At 48.7% G+C, this 12724-nt stretch overlaps 1 long non-coding RNA gene across 2 annotated transcripts in view; it reads left to right on the plus strand.

The window, feature by feature from the left end:
- Positions 1-12724, plus strand: part of LOC310881004 — a 15082-nt gene continuing 2358 nt past the window's right edge. Inside the window, exons 1-2 of one of the 2 annotated variants that reach the window (XR_014572044.1) lie at positions 1-4110; positions 12343-12503. This is a non-coding gene — a long non-coding RNA (uncharacterized lncRNA). The remainder of the gene's footprint in view (positions 4111-12342; positions 12504-12724) is intronic. The other variant, XR_014572045.1, reaches the window with a different exon arrangement.

The raw sequence follows: 12724 nt of genomic DNA on the forward strand, positions 1-12724 counted from the left end.
TTTATTTGAATGGGTGCAGCAATCAATTACTCAGGGCAGCGTAGCGCGCTGCAGTCATCTGGGCTCTCCTCTGTCGTACTGCACTTCTTTTTTTTTCTTTTTTTCTTTTTTTCCAAGGAAATGTAATCTTCCACATGTATTAGCATAATTTCTTGTGAAAGTGACTGTGCTAAAGTCATTGACAAACGCAGTTTGCAAACCAGAATATTTTTCAGGGAGATTACTTCCTTCTGGGGAGATATGCAAATACAGCCTTATTTTTATTCAAATATCTTATGAATTATCAGTGGGAAATTAGTTTGTGATTGTTCCTCAATCATTACACAAGGCACCTGTACACCGACTGCCTATTAGGAGTAGCTATTTATAACGCTTAATGAGTCAACTCCACCAAGGTCAGATGATATAAATGGTGCTGCTGGATTCACACAGGCACCGTTCATTAAGGATTAGCATCTGCTGTCTAGTAGCAGAAAAACATTGAAGTAGTTGCTTTGCCTTCACTTGTTGCTCTAAGATGAACATCCCTTGGGGTTTTGCTTTGTGATATTTCACGTGTTTGTGCAATGCAGACACAGGAGATAGCAAGTAGCAACTGGGATCTCGTAAGGTCAAGCCTCCGGCTTTCAGGGAGCACCAGGGGCTGAACGGTGACGAAGTGCGAGCCCTCAGCCCTCCGGCTCTGCACAGGCTGGCAGCTGGTGGAAACCCAGGGCTGGGTGCTTCAGGACTATGAGCTCCTCGGATGGGTTTCCGGGCTCTACAGCACAGCAGGACAGAGCTGGGAGGGACCGCTGCAGAGTTAGGGGTTGTGAGTCCAAAAAGCAAACCCCAGCGTCCTGCTGAGCACCGACCATCTATTTCTATGCGGTTGCTTGGGGTTAAAATCCCCTGCAGAGATGTTAGGAGTATGATTATGGCGGCACAAGACCGTATCACCTGCAATACGTATTTCTATGCCACGAGGGCCCCACTGACCGTTCAAATCAACAATTTGTTACCACAGCCGTAAAGTTAAACATTATACGGCTGTACCCCTGTCAGCACGGGGCCTCGCTCCCTCAGCGGCAGCCGGGGCACCAAGGGCGAGCCCTGGACACCGGGACTGGAGGAGCTGGGGGCAGCTCCTCGGGGCCCCTGTGAGCCCTCGCACCATGCCCCCGCCACACTGACGTCCCCAGGCCTTCCTACCAAGTGCAGACGAAGCCACCCTGGAGCTGGCTTTATTCCCCTGGCCGCCTGCCGGCCTGCACCCGCCGCCTGCCAGCAAGCTTCAGCAGCGGCAGCGCTTTCGGGAGGTGCCGAAAGCCGGCGCGGCTGTAAAGGCAGCAAACGCTCCCTTTGGAGCTGTCCCGGTCCCCGTCCATCACTTCTTTCGTGAAGGTTCAGCAGAGCAAAGCCTCGGCTGTGGGGACGGTCTGGGATTGCTGCCGAGCCCGCGTTGAGGCGCAGGAGGAGCAGCAGGCCGGGGCCGCAGCGCCGCTCAGCGCAGCAGCACTCGGGCACCTCACCTTTTGTCTTTTACTCATTAAGAAAGAGAACCGTGAGTTTTGGATCCTCGTGGTTAAGCAAACAATTCTGTTTTAGAAACGTTTTGCCGTTTTTTTCAACACTTCTCTCCTTGTGGGCACGGCAAAACCCCACGGTAAGCATCAGCTGCTCGACCTGCCCGGCCTCCGAGCAGGGGAGCCCAGCCCCGGCCCCGTGGCAACGTGACTGCACAGGACAGCAGGAGCAAATCCTCCAGCAACCCCTGGAGCTTAATGGGAGCCCAGGTAATTATCACCCGGACTTGTCCTGTCTCCGGGGACAACCGCGAGGAGCGGGGTGCCGCACGGCCTGATGTCAGAGCTGAGCCCCAGTGAAGCCACCGGAGGAATTCTCCGGCACCTCGGTGTCACGCCGTGAATGGGAACGAGCAGGGGAAAGGTTTGCTCTGCGCTGGGACCCGGAGTGCTGATGAATGTTAACAGCTCGTAAAAGAGCTTGTGTTCCTCCATATTAATAATGCATCCGGAGCAGTAAGGAGTGATTGTGCAATAGAAACAATAATTGCAACGTTTAAGGGAAAATAAGCAGATGAGCTGATGTGAAAGTTCACTTCATTTGCACAGCATAATTTTGCTTTTTATCCTAGCCTGCGAGATGACTAAATGCTGGATGACAGGGGAATCGAGGAGGTCATCTGTCTTTTGCAAGTATTAGTGCTCTGGGTATTTGGATGTTAACATTTCAATGGCCTTTCTTTGAGAGGGGCGAGCGCCAGAAGGAGCGTGCTATTTCCCCGATCTCTACAGATGTTCCCTGCGCCTGGTCCTTCTCCTTTCATTTGCAGAGCGCATCTGCCTGACGGCACGGGAAATGATTCATCAGGCGCTGAGAGGTGCTGCGCATCAGTCTTCTCCGCGTTGTTGTATTTTTCTCTAATTCAGACTTTGGATTTTAAGAGCGGAACACTTTTTGTTCCCAGCAATGGCTGCAGGCACGAGGTCTCGCTGCGGTGGCTGTGAGCATCTCTGTAAGGATTCCTTTCCAAAGATTATCAGAGGTTTGTTTGTGTAACGAGTCCGTGCAGCATTTTGGAGTCCCCACAGCGGTTCCAGGTGGGAGCAGGCACTGCTCAGGGGCTGTCAATGTCTCCGGCAGGACACGCTGATCCCAACCTCGCTGGGCCACCACCAGGCCCTCAGCCACAACTCCTGCTCTGCTGGCAAAGGGGCTGGTGGGCATCTGCAGCATGGCAATGCTGCGTGTCACTTTCCTGGGGCAGGCACATCTGGGAGAATCCCAGAGCGGAGCAGGGAGCGTTTTGCCTGCGGGAGCTGCCTCCTTGCCCAGCCTGAGCCAAGGGATTTCAGCAGCTACTCCAGCATCGGCCGCGTCTTTTTTTTCCTGAGCAAGCAGAAGGCAGAGGTTGCTCCCTGCACACTTCATAACGCTCAGCTGGGAAATCCCAAGGACAGGGAGCAGAAATAATTGGATAGAAAATGACAAAGTGGCATTATTACATATTATAGACTTTCTGCTGGATCAATACATGTCAGAATGTGTTTTGTAGCCCGGAGCTATCAGCTACAGAAGTTCTCCACGGCGCTCCTCGAAGTTCAGTGCTTTGGTTTTCCTCTGCACAGGCTGAGCCCACACCCCATCATTACCTGGGTATTTTCCAAGCAGGAACATGGGAAAACACCGCTGCTTATGCACAGGTCTCCTCAGTAAATTTCCACCCTGATTAACAAAAGGCTTTACTTAAAATAGCCTTCTTCCTCCCTGCTCCTCTCTGCACCACTATTGCATCTAAGCACTCAATTAACCAGGGAAGCGGAGCTAATAGCTACAAGGGGCAGCACAGCCCACAACACGCTCGGCGTGGTGGCCTCATCCTGCCAGCACCCCCCTTTGGCTGAGTGCTGCAGCAGAGCAGGAAAATGGGCTCTAGTTACTGCTGGGGCAGGACAGCGGGTGCAGGAAGGCTGCTGCAAGCACCCACGAGCTGATAAAACAGCTAGAGCGGGCATCGGGATTGTCCCACAACCCTCCAAACGTTTTTTTCCCCTCTCCTCTGTGTGCTTTTCATGGCACCAGCCCTCTCCTAACTTCTGGGGGTGCAGTTTGCAGTGCAGCCCGTGTTTCTCAGCTGGAGCAGAGCAGCCCTGATTCATCGCTCGCAGCCGCCTCCCGGAGAGGGGTCACGCCTCGGCGAGCCTCATTACCAGCAGGTAATGAAATGCTGCAGCCCTGTCAGTGCTACAAGAAATAAACTTTCCTTGCTGCCAGCTACTGCAGCAAACATCACCCCGGCTCTTGCAAGCAAAGGTTGCTGGGCTGGACCAGGAGGGAGGGGTGCTAGGCGGATGCTGGGCAGGTGCTGAGCATCCAACGCCTACTGTTCAATAGCAACAGGTGACAAATGACCTGACTGCTAATTATAAGCTGCTTATCTTCTGCCAGAAATTGCTACCAGGTGTTCTGGGCTAGCTAAAAGGAGAGGCTGGGGGTGCTACCCTTCTTTGGAGAGCTGTGGGGCAAAGGCTGTTCCTGTTCCCCAACTGGGAGGTGCAGGGGAAACCCTGCTTGGGCCTGGGGCAGCAAAGCTGCTCCCTGCTGCAGGTAAGGTTAAAAGCTGCCTTTCTGCTCTTGTTAGAGATCTGCAGGCTGCAAAACCCATCCCTGCTCCCCATCCTCTGAGCAGTCAGGGCCCCACAACCTGGGCGAGGAAGGATTTTTTGGGGGTGAGCTCAGCCCTAGGGCTTTGGGGTGCAGGCAGCCCCAGGCCCCCCCCCAGCAGCAGGACAGCCCCAGGTGTCCTTGCTGGCAGGACCTTGGCTGGCAGAGGTGATTCTGTTATCTCAGTAACGGGTGCATGGAGATTGTGCAAACGCTGCCCTGAGCATGTGCGTGTTTAATTTTGTAAATAGAAAAAGCCAAAACTGAGCCTATTGGGCAGAAAAGTCAACTTTCTCTCTGGAGAAAGCAAACAGGTCTGCTACTTTCTATGGAGTTTATTCATTCATTTTATTTTCCTCTCGTCACAAGTAACTATTTTTATGGTGAGTGTAGATGTCAGCTTGTATTATTTATTTGTAACTTCAGATGCCTTTCTGCAAGCAACAAAATAACTTAATTCTTCATTGTTCTGACTTAAAAAACTAATCTTTTCCTTCTCTTGAGTCTGGAAGCCAGAATTTATTTGCTTTTAAAATTCTGTGCATGCGGGTGGTTTTTTCAGAGTGTCTGTACTTGGTGACTGAGTACCCCCAATATTTACTGAATCACAGATGATGAGGTTGGAAAGGCCAACTTCATTTATTTAGCCTAAATCCCTGGGCAATACACATGATGGGCTGCTCTGCTGCCATTTAAATATTTATAGAGTTATTGGCTGCTTGACCCGTTTCGGTCTGTATGAAGTATATCCTACTTCCTAAATGATCATGGCTTCTTCCATTTGTTGCAATTTAGAGCTAAATCAAGTAAGTGTTAAATTCTGTGTTTTATCATGCTATTTTATTGCTGCATGCAAACTTCCAGTTCCAAACTTTTCTCACCATCTGATATGCCATTATTTTAACAAGTGGTGCCTTTTTTGAGTTTGAATCCATACTCTGCTTTCTTTGCCTTGCTTTATCAGCCTTATAGGGAAGCCTGTATGGGAAGATGAAAGCTGTAATAATCTGAATTTCTTAGCCTTAATTTTAATTTATTTTTTTAGCTTTTCTGTTTGGTTTTGTGTTGCTTCTTTGCATGTTCCTTCTGTCATGTTTTACCCTGGGCTCAGCAGAGGCAGAAATGTTGTGAGTGGGGAGCAGGAGGGGCTGTAGGGCCGGAGGTTGCTGTGGGTAGCCTGGCTTCATGTGTAGCTGCTCCTTAATGCCATGAGCTGCAGCTGGGATGCTGTGCTGGGTTTGGGGCTTCCAAACCTGCTTCAGCCTCTGCTTGCCTTGGCCCCCTGCCTCTGTTTTCTGCAGTGTTGAGACCTAATGCCCAGTGAGTTGTCAGGTTATGCTTTCAGTAATCCACCAGGAAAAACTGTCCCTGGCTCTGAACATTTGGGTTGTAAAGCCTTTGGTTCTGCTGGCCAGAAATTGGGCGGAAATACAGAAGCTTTTGGTGTGCTCATGGATTTTTGTTTCATTATGCAAAGGGTTGCAAAGTGTGCATCCTGGGTGATAGCTGCTGTGCTGAGCACAAATAGTTCAGTGTGCATTGGCAGGGGCCTGCAGAGACTGGGCACCTGTGGGCATCGCTCTGCCATCTGTTTTCTAACCTGTTACCTGCCTGCCTTGTGGTGATATGGGGATGTACGAGGTGGTGAAGTTGAGGCACTGATGCAGATATAATACTCCTGACAAATTAGTGGAGCGTCATTAATTTTGGGGGGTTAGGTTAGCTTACATTGAAGAGCTTGATCCCTGCTTCTCTGACTCTAGCCTGAAAATAATAAGAAAATTGGTAAGTGCACAGACCTATGTTCATTACACAACCATTAACTAAAAATAACCACTTTGTAACCTTCCTAATTGGACCTTGTCTGCAAAGAAATGGTAACATATACCTGTAATAAAAGTGCATTGCACTGGGCTGCCACTCAGCTATGGCATGACTAGAGGAAACAGTTATTTTATCTCTTTTGCAGAAAATGTATGGTAGCCTGTGCCTAATGAATACTAATTCAACCTTTAAAGCTCATTTACCAAATACGTACAATTAAAGGACAATGAAAGGCATTACTTACAGAGCACATTCAAGCATTACTGAAATATCCCATTTGTTTATCACAATAATTGTAAAATAAAATACATCAATTGCAACATATTTATAAATTCAAGAGCTATTTGGGTCTGCATGCATTCTTCCTAATGTGTAATGAAGGTTATAAAAGGAACAAGCATCTTAATGTCAAATACAAGGAAAACTCCCAAACTGCATGAAATTTGAGAAATAAGGCATTGTGACTCAGTCGTTTATTCATGTTCTTTCCCACCAAAGTACACCAGTGATGATGCAAACAGGATGTGGGTGGATTTGTGGATATTTATGAGCAGGTGCTCTTCAGCTGGATTCAATTTCAAAATAATTGACACCTGGGGGCAGAGTCTGGTGGTGGTGGGCATGGGAGAGGCTTCTGCAAAGTCTCTTTGGATTTACACTGCCTTCAGGATCAAATTTATCTTCTAGCTTTTTTTAAAGGATTTGAGGAAAGGTGCTGGCTGTATTGCACGTGTACCAGCATCACTCTGGCTTGCTTAGGGCATGTTACATGGAGAACAGCAACAACCAAGCTCTGCCAGTGTGTTTGAGACCTACAGTCCATCCTTCCCTCAAGGCTTCATTGTGGGAAGCTGGAGGAGTTGCCACAATGCCATCCTGCCAGATGGGGTCATGGTGCCAGACATCCCTGCCTCCTGCTGTTTTCAGCTGGGGTGGAAAGGGATGGGACCAATACAGGAACAAGTGTCCTCAAGCCCAAGCCTTGCAGTAAGAGACTTCCAGAAAGAGAGGGAGAGCCTGCTGCTGCTTTTTATTGGTAGGCTGGACTAGTTTTGACACCTTAATCTACAAAAGAAAAAGATGTCATCAGGTGGTGTGTATATATATTGCTTTAGACCAAGCAACAGCTGCAGCACAGAGCATCTAAGGAGTCTTGAATACTTGCAGGGTTGTAAAGCAGGTGGCAGAGGTGGCTGTGTCTGTGTCCGTGGGAGCTCATCCTGCTCCTGCAGAGTGGTGTGGGGACCACTGGACACTGAGGGTAAACATGAGCATCAAAAGACTAAATGCCATTACATCTAAAGCATGTAGCTGAAACCCTAAACCCCAGAAGACTGATTCCTTACTGCCTTCTTTAAAATTACGCTATTTGTTTTCTGTTGAAAAACATCCAGAAGGCACTTGGATTTATTCTTGGTGTTTTGGGCTCAAATCCACAGCATCTGTCTCCCTACTAGCTTACATATTCTCCCCTAAAGCTTTGCTCCTGTACCAGGCCAGCCCCCAGCTGGGCTGGATATAAAGGTGATCATCTGCTAGCAAAGCAATTCATCTTTCCCATGCAAGGGGAAACAGGGAAAGCTAATTCCCATGCTTCTGGAGAAGTGTTCTTGGTGGCCATGTGGAGCTCTCCTGGCACAGCCCACCCATCCATCCCTGTGTCTATTTTCCTGTGTTGCCCTGGGCTGCGGAGTGCTGCAGGCATTGTGCTGGCTGCCAAGATGGGCTGGCAGCTCCCGTTTCACCTGTGGTCCCTTCTTGCTTTCTGCCCCAGCCCCAGAGAGATATTGAGATGAAATCAGTTTTCCATTTCTATGGAAGTGATCCCTGTGCTTCACCATGGAAAGGTGCCACCTGCTGTGTTGAGGATCAGCCTGTTGAAATACGTGCATTGCCCCGAAACCTCTGTGTGGCTGCAGTGATGGCATCCCTGTGTGGTTATGATGCTGTTAGATGTCGTGAAGCCCCATCAACAACAAGTTGGCTCCGGGTATGTAGAACTGAGAAGGAAATAAGAGGCATTATTATGAGCCCAGAAGAACAAAGGCACAACTTTTGCTGTGAGTACGCAGCCCTGATCTGTGTCCACTGGGGCAAAGGGCATGGAGTGGAATTAAATGTAGAGGAGGTCATTATAGCTCTCCTCATTAGTGTCTGCAAGGGCTCCCTGCCTGCAGCTGGAGGTCTCCCACACCATGGTGTGGTGTGGCATGGCTTGGAGACAGAACATCGCCATGGCTTTCACTTTGCTCTTGGTGGTTTTTGTTTGCTTGTGTTTTTTTGTTGTTTGTTTTTCCCCATTTAATCACTTGTTTTGCTTCAGTAAGTTTGGAGTTGAGAGAGTTGAGAGCCTCCTTTGGAAAGAAAAGGCTGAAGTACTGCATGCAGGAGTGTTGGTGGGAAGTGTTTTGGGGCAGGGTGTTTACAAAATCCAACTGAACTCATGAGTGGTTTCTTGTCCCCCAAACAGTATTTTTTAGCAAATGCATAACTTACTAGGGAGACTTTTTAAAAAAAAAAAAAATCCAAATGTTCTATGAAATATCTTTCATTGAATTTGTAACAGCTAGCTAAAGAAATATATACTGCCCATAAATTATAATAATTAAAGATGGCCCCCAAAAGAGTTGAGGTAAGTTAAGGAGGGGGCCTGGACTTTCTTAGCTGGAGGAGAAGGAGAGCCAAGCCTCCTGCTCACATGGAAATGCCCCCATGGAGCTGCAGAGCTATTGGAATAGCAGCTGGGATGGGCCCTTGCTTTTGGGGTTCCCCGAAAAGTGAGGCCCTGGTGGCACAGCATGGCCAGCCACCAGGCCACACCATGGTGCTGGAGCACCCTGCGCGTGTCCCCACTGCGGCACGGAGCGGGGTCATCCCCATGGAGATGCCGCCAGCGTTGTCCCGGGAAGGTATATGCCAGTTGTTAAGTGGCACTGACACTAATGACATAATTAGCTGTGTTAAAAGTCATGTCTGGTAGCATCTACTTTGTTTCCAGGGTGACTAAAGCACCATAAATAATGATGTCCAGCGGTGTTTCCATAGAGCTGCTGTCCCCAGCGGGAGCAGGGCGGGGGGGACCTTGTTCGTGGTCAATGGGCAGAAGACGTAAATGTCAAAAGTTTCCACTCTGCCTCCCAAATCAGTGATGCTGAGATTGCCCAATCTTGCTCTGATAAACAGTGTGCTGGTAGTTCTTCATCTATGGAAACCCAACACAGAGGCTGTGGGGAGATGCCCGGGGCTGCAGAGGAGTAGGAGCAGCACACGCAGTGCAGGCCTGGCCGGGTGCCTTTGGTGGAGCCGGAGCTCGCAGCAGGGCTCTGTGACCAAGTTCAGCTCCGTAGAAACATGAATTTGGCCCTGGTTCCAGGCTGCAGTCCTTCTTCGCTGGCTTTCTGCAGATACACAGTGAAAGTGTGTCAAGAGCTTGTCACCAGCCTTTTCTCTCCTCAGGCTGGAGCCCGAACCTCAGCTCTTGCCTCCTGCCCTGCCCAGAGCTGACTGGGAGGAGGGCGAGACTTTCTTGTGGAAATCACTGGTTTGTCCTAACAGGGAATGTCGTGGCTGTCACCTTCAGCCAAATGTGAGCAGGTGTCTGGTGGAGAGCAGCCCTTTTGGCAGCTCTTGTGGGGTGATGGGTTTCGTGTGGCACACCTCAGGGCCACTTCAGGAAGGTCCCTGGTCTGCGGGGTCAGCAGCACAGGCCCCTGTTCACTGCCAGCAACATGGCTGTGGCTCCCAGCTCCTTGTACCTCTGTGATGTGCTCTCCCCTGGCCTAGTTTCCATTTTAAATTGCAGCTTTGTCTCAGGAGGCTGTGGATCAGTGGTTCTGATCCCTGATCGTCCTGTTGTGGTGGATGGCTGCATGTTAAACAAGCGTGGGTTTGGGAAGGAACCCGTCCACCAGCGAACAGTGCTCACACCTGCTAATTCTGCAATGTCTTGGAGAAGCTGTCATTTGCAATTTCAATTATTTTGGTTTTCTACTGAAGCAGAGGGCTCACTTTGGTTCAGCTGCTTCGCTGCATTCATTAGCGCGGTGTCATTGGTTTTCAGGCTGATGGAGCATTCGCCTCTCCCTTCTCATTTAGCAGCACACCAAGCATGTTCGCACAAGGAGGAAAAAGCAAGGGACTGACAGCACCCTGCTGCAGAGGGATGGGATGGGATGGGACAGGCCCTGCCTGCGGGGCTGGCACAGGGCTGAGCTGCTGCTGGGGTCGTCAGTGCAGGCCCTAATGAACACCCTGAGGGAGGCTTCTAATGGGAGGATGGGGAGAAGGCAGGAGGAGCAGAACATGCATTTTTGAATGAGATGAAGACTTGAAATCTTCTGTTCATGTTAAATCAGAAGCAAAAGCCCATGTGCATAGGGCTGAGCCAGATCCAGGCCTCATCGGTACAGAAGGGAGGATTTCTAATGACTTCTAGTGACTTAAAAACTGGCTTTTACATCATCTAAGATGCAACTATGACTGGAAAAAAAAAATCCAAGCCTGAATCTGTACTTTCCTCTTGTTTTCTTGAGTTGTCTTACATATTTTTGAGATATACAACTTAATTGGAGAAAAGTGATCTGAAAGCACCATACTATAAATTCGTAGTCAAGCACTGCTGGCCCAAGCTCCACAAAATCCATGTGTGCCCAGCCTACAGCCCTGCGCCTCTGGCAGTGCTCACAACTCCCAAAGGCAGCCTGAGCTCTCCATGTGCCCGCAGGGAGCCCTTGGGCTGTGGGGGAGCGCCTGCACCCCCCTTTTCATCTGGCAAATAGGTGCTTGTGCATGGCAGCTCTGCTCTTCCACTTTAGCTGGAGCCATTTGGCAGGAGAACTGCTGCTTTGGGGTGAGCCAATGCTGGGATACTTCGACAGATCCCGGGATGTGGCATTCCAGGGGATGTGCTTCTATTTTCCTGCTGCTGTTGCACGAAGCGTAAGCACATCATGAAGGAAGTTAGCTGCACAATTATTAAATAAGGGCTGAATAACAAAATAATAATAATTAAAAGCAGCCACCTGACTTGGGTATCGGTGGTTGCACAGCAGTAAGGAAGCAGTTAACTTCATCACATCCCTCTGGCCCAGCTGTGCCTGTCTGTGCTCGGTGCCCGCGTGGGTTTGGCAGAACACAGCACGAGCCCCAGGGCAGGCTCCCTCCCTTTGCTGCATGCACCCAGCTGCCAAAGTGACATTTCGTTTGTCAGCCTTACTGTATAAGACAAGCTGTTACCCTTTGGTTGTTTAACACAAACACGTATTGACTAATACACTGTTATGCAAATCCAAATCACCGTGAAAGCCAAAATACACAGGATATTTGCACTCTGCTCTTTATCAGTAATGGAAGAGATTGGCAAGTTTTTTAAATTTCCCAAATGTCGAATTGCCATGTGTGTGATGTGGTTCCCTGTAGCGTTGTCACTGCACTACTGCTCGTTGTTTTAAGCCATGATGATATCCCAGCACAAACGGGAACCCAGGAGGGTGGGCAAAAGGGAAGAAGTGTGGGGAGCAAACCAAGTGAGATGCAACCAAAAAATATTTAAAAATTTTTAATTTAAAGATATTAAAAGCAAGTTTTAATAAAGGCAAATCACTTGGTTTTGAAAAACCTGAAGAACAAAACCACTTCTAATTTCATAATGTTTCTGTTTTTATTACAATTTGCCGTAGCTCTGTTTTATAGTCCAATTTAATAAACTTATTCACTTAGGAGCCAAACTTTTACCTAAAACTTGCTGCTCCCACACGTTTTCTGTGGCTTTTGTTCTGCGATCTCTTTTCCTGTGAAGACTCAGAAGTGATGGGAAGCTTTTCCCATTCCGGGTCAGATGGGCATGTTCTTGTACGCCCCGATGCTCTCGCGTGTGGTGTCAGCGAGAGCCACATCAAGCATGTTCAGGCTGCCGCGCTGGGTGGGAAAGCATCCGATGATCTTGTTTCCTATAATAAGAGTTGGGAAATTCCTTGATTCATTGACATATGTTATTTAATGAAAGGGATAATCGGTGGATAATTTAGAGGTTAGCACTACATGGACTCTGCTGCACGCTGTTGAATCCTGCAACAGCTCTTTTGACTGAAAATATGACTGTGTTGGGGCTGTAACTTGCAGTTTAATCGACTTCTAAAGAGGTGTAATGAGTTGCTGGAGAAAAGAGTTGCTGGTACTTTAATAGGAGAAGTTCACAGCTCTTTGTACCAACCTGATGGGGTTTATAAACTGTTCAAGGCAGGTAATGAATCCAGACCGTTACTGGAAGATTTCATTAGTTGGGAACTGCCAGGGATAAGCAGGCAATATAATAAAAAGAGATATACTTCAACATCAGTTTTTATCTTTTAGGCAAAACTACAAGCTGCAGCTTCAGCCTATGGTGTGGAAAATGTCCAGAGCTGGTACAACACCAGGGGAAGAAGTGATGGGCATCGATGGCAAGGGCGCTGCAGCAGCACCCAGCAGACCCAGCTGGCTTGGTGGGCTGTGGTGAGCCATGGAGACTCAAGGTGAGAATGTCTGCAGAGAAATCAAGCAGAGGATGGAGAAAAGGGGCTCATAGTAGAGGGCAGTGTTTGCAAGGGACTGGGGCTGCATCTTGGTTGGGGTTCCTATTCTGTGCAGTTCTCACATATCCAGGATACTAGGAAGATATAGTAAAAAATTACATTTACGTGTATGCCTGTAAGCACACACTTGCCCATAAACATATATGCATGTGATCTGGATC

The sequence above is a fragment of the Anser anser genome, assembly GCF_964211835.1.
Source record: "Anser anser genome assembly, chromosome: 13".
NCBI classification, from domain to species: domain Eukaryota; kingdom Metazoa; phylum Chordata; class Aves; order Anseriformes; family Anatidae; genus Anser; species Anser anser.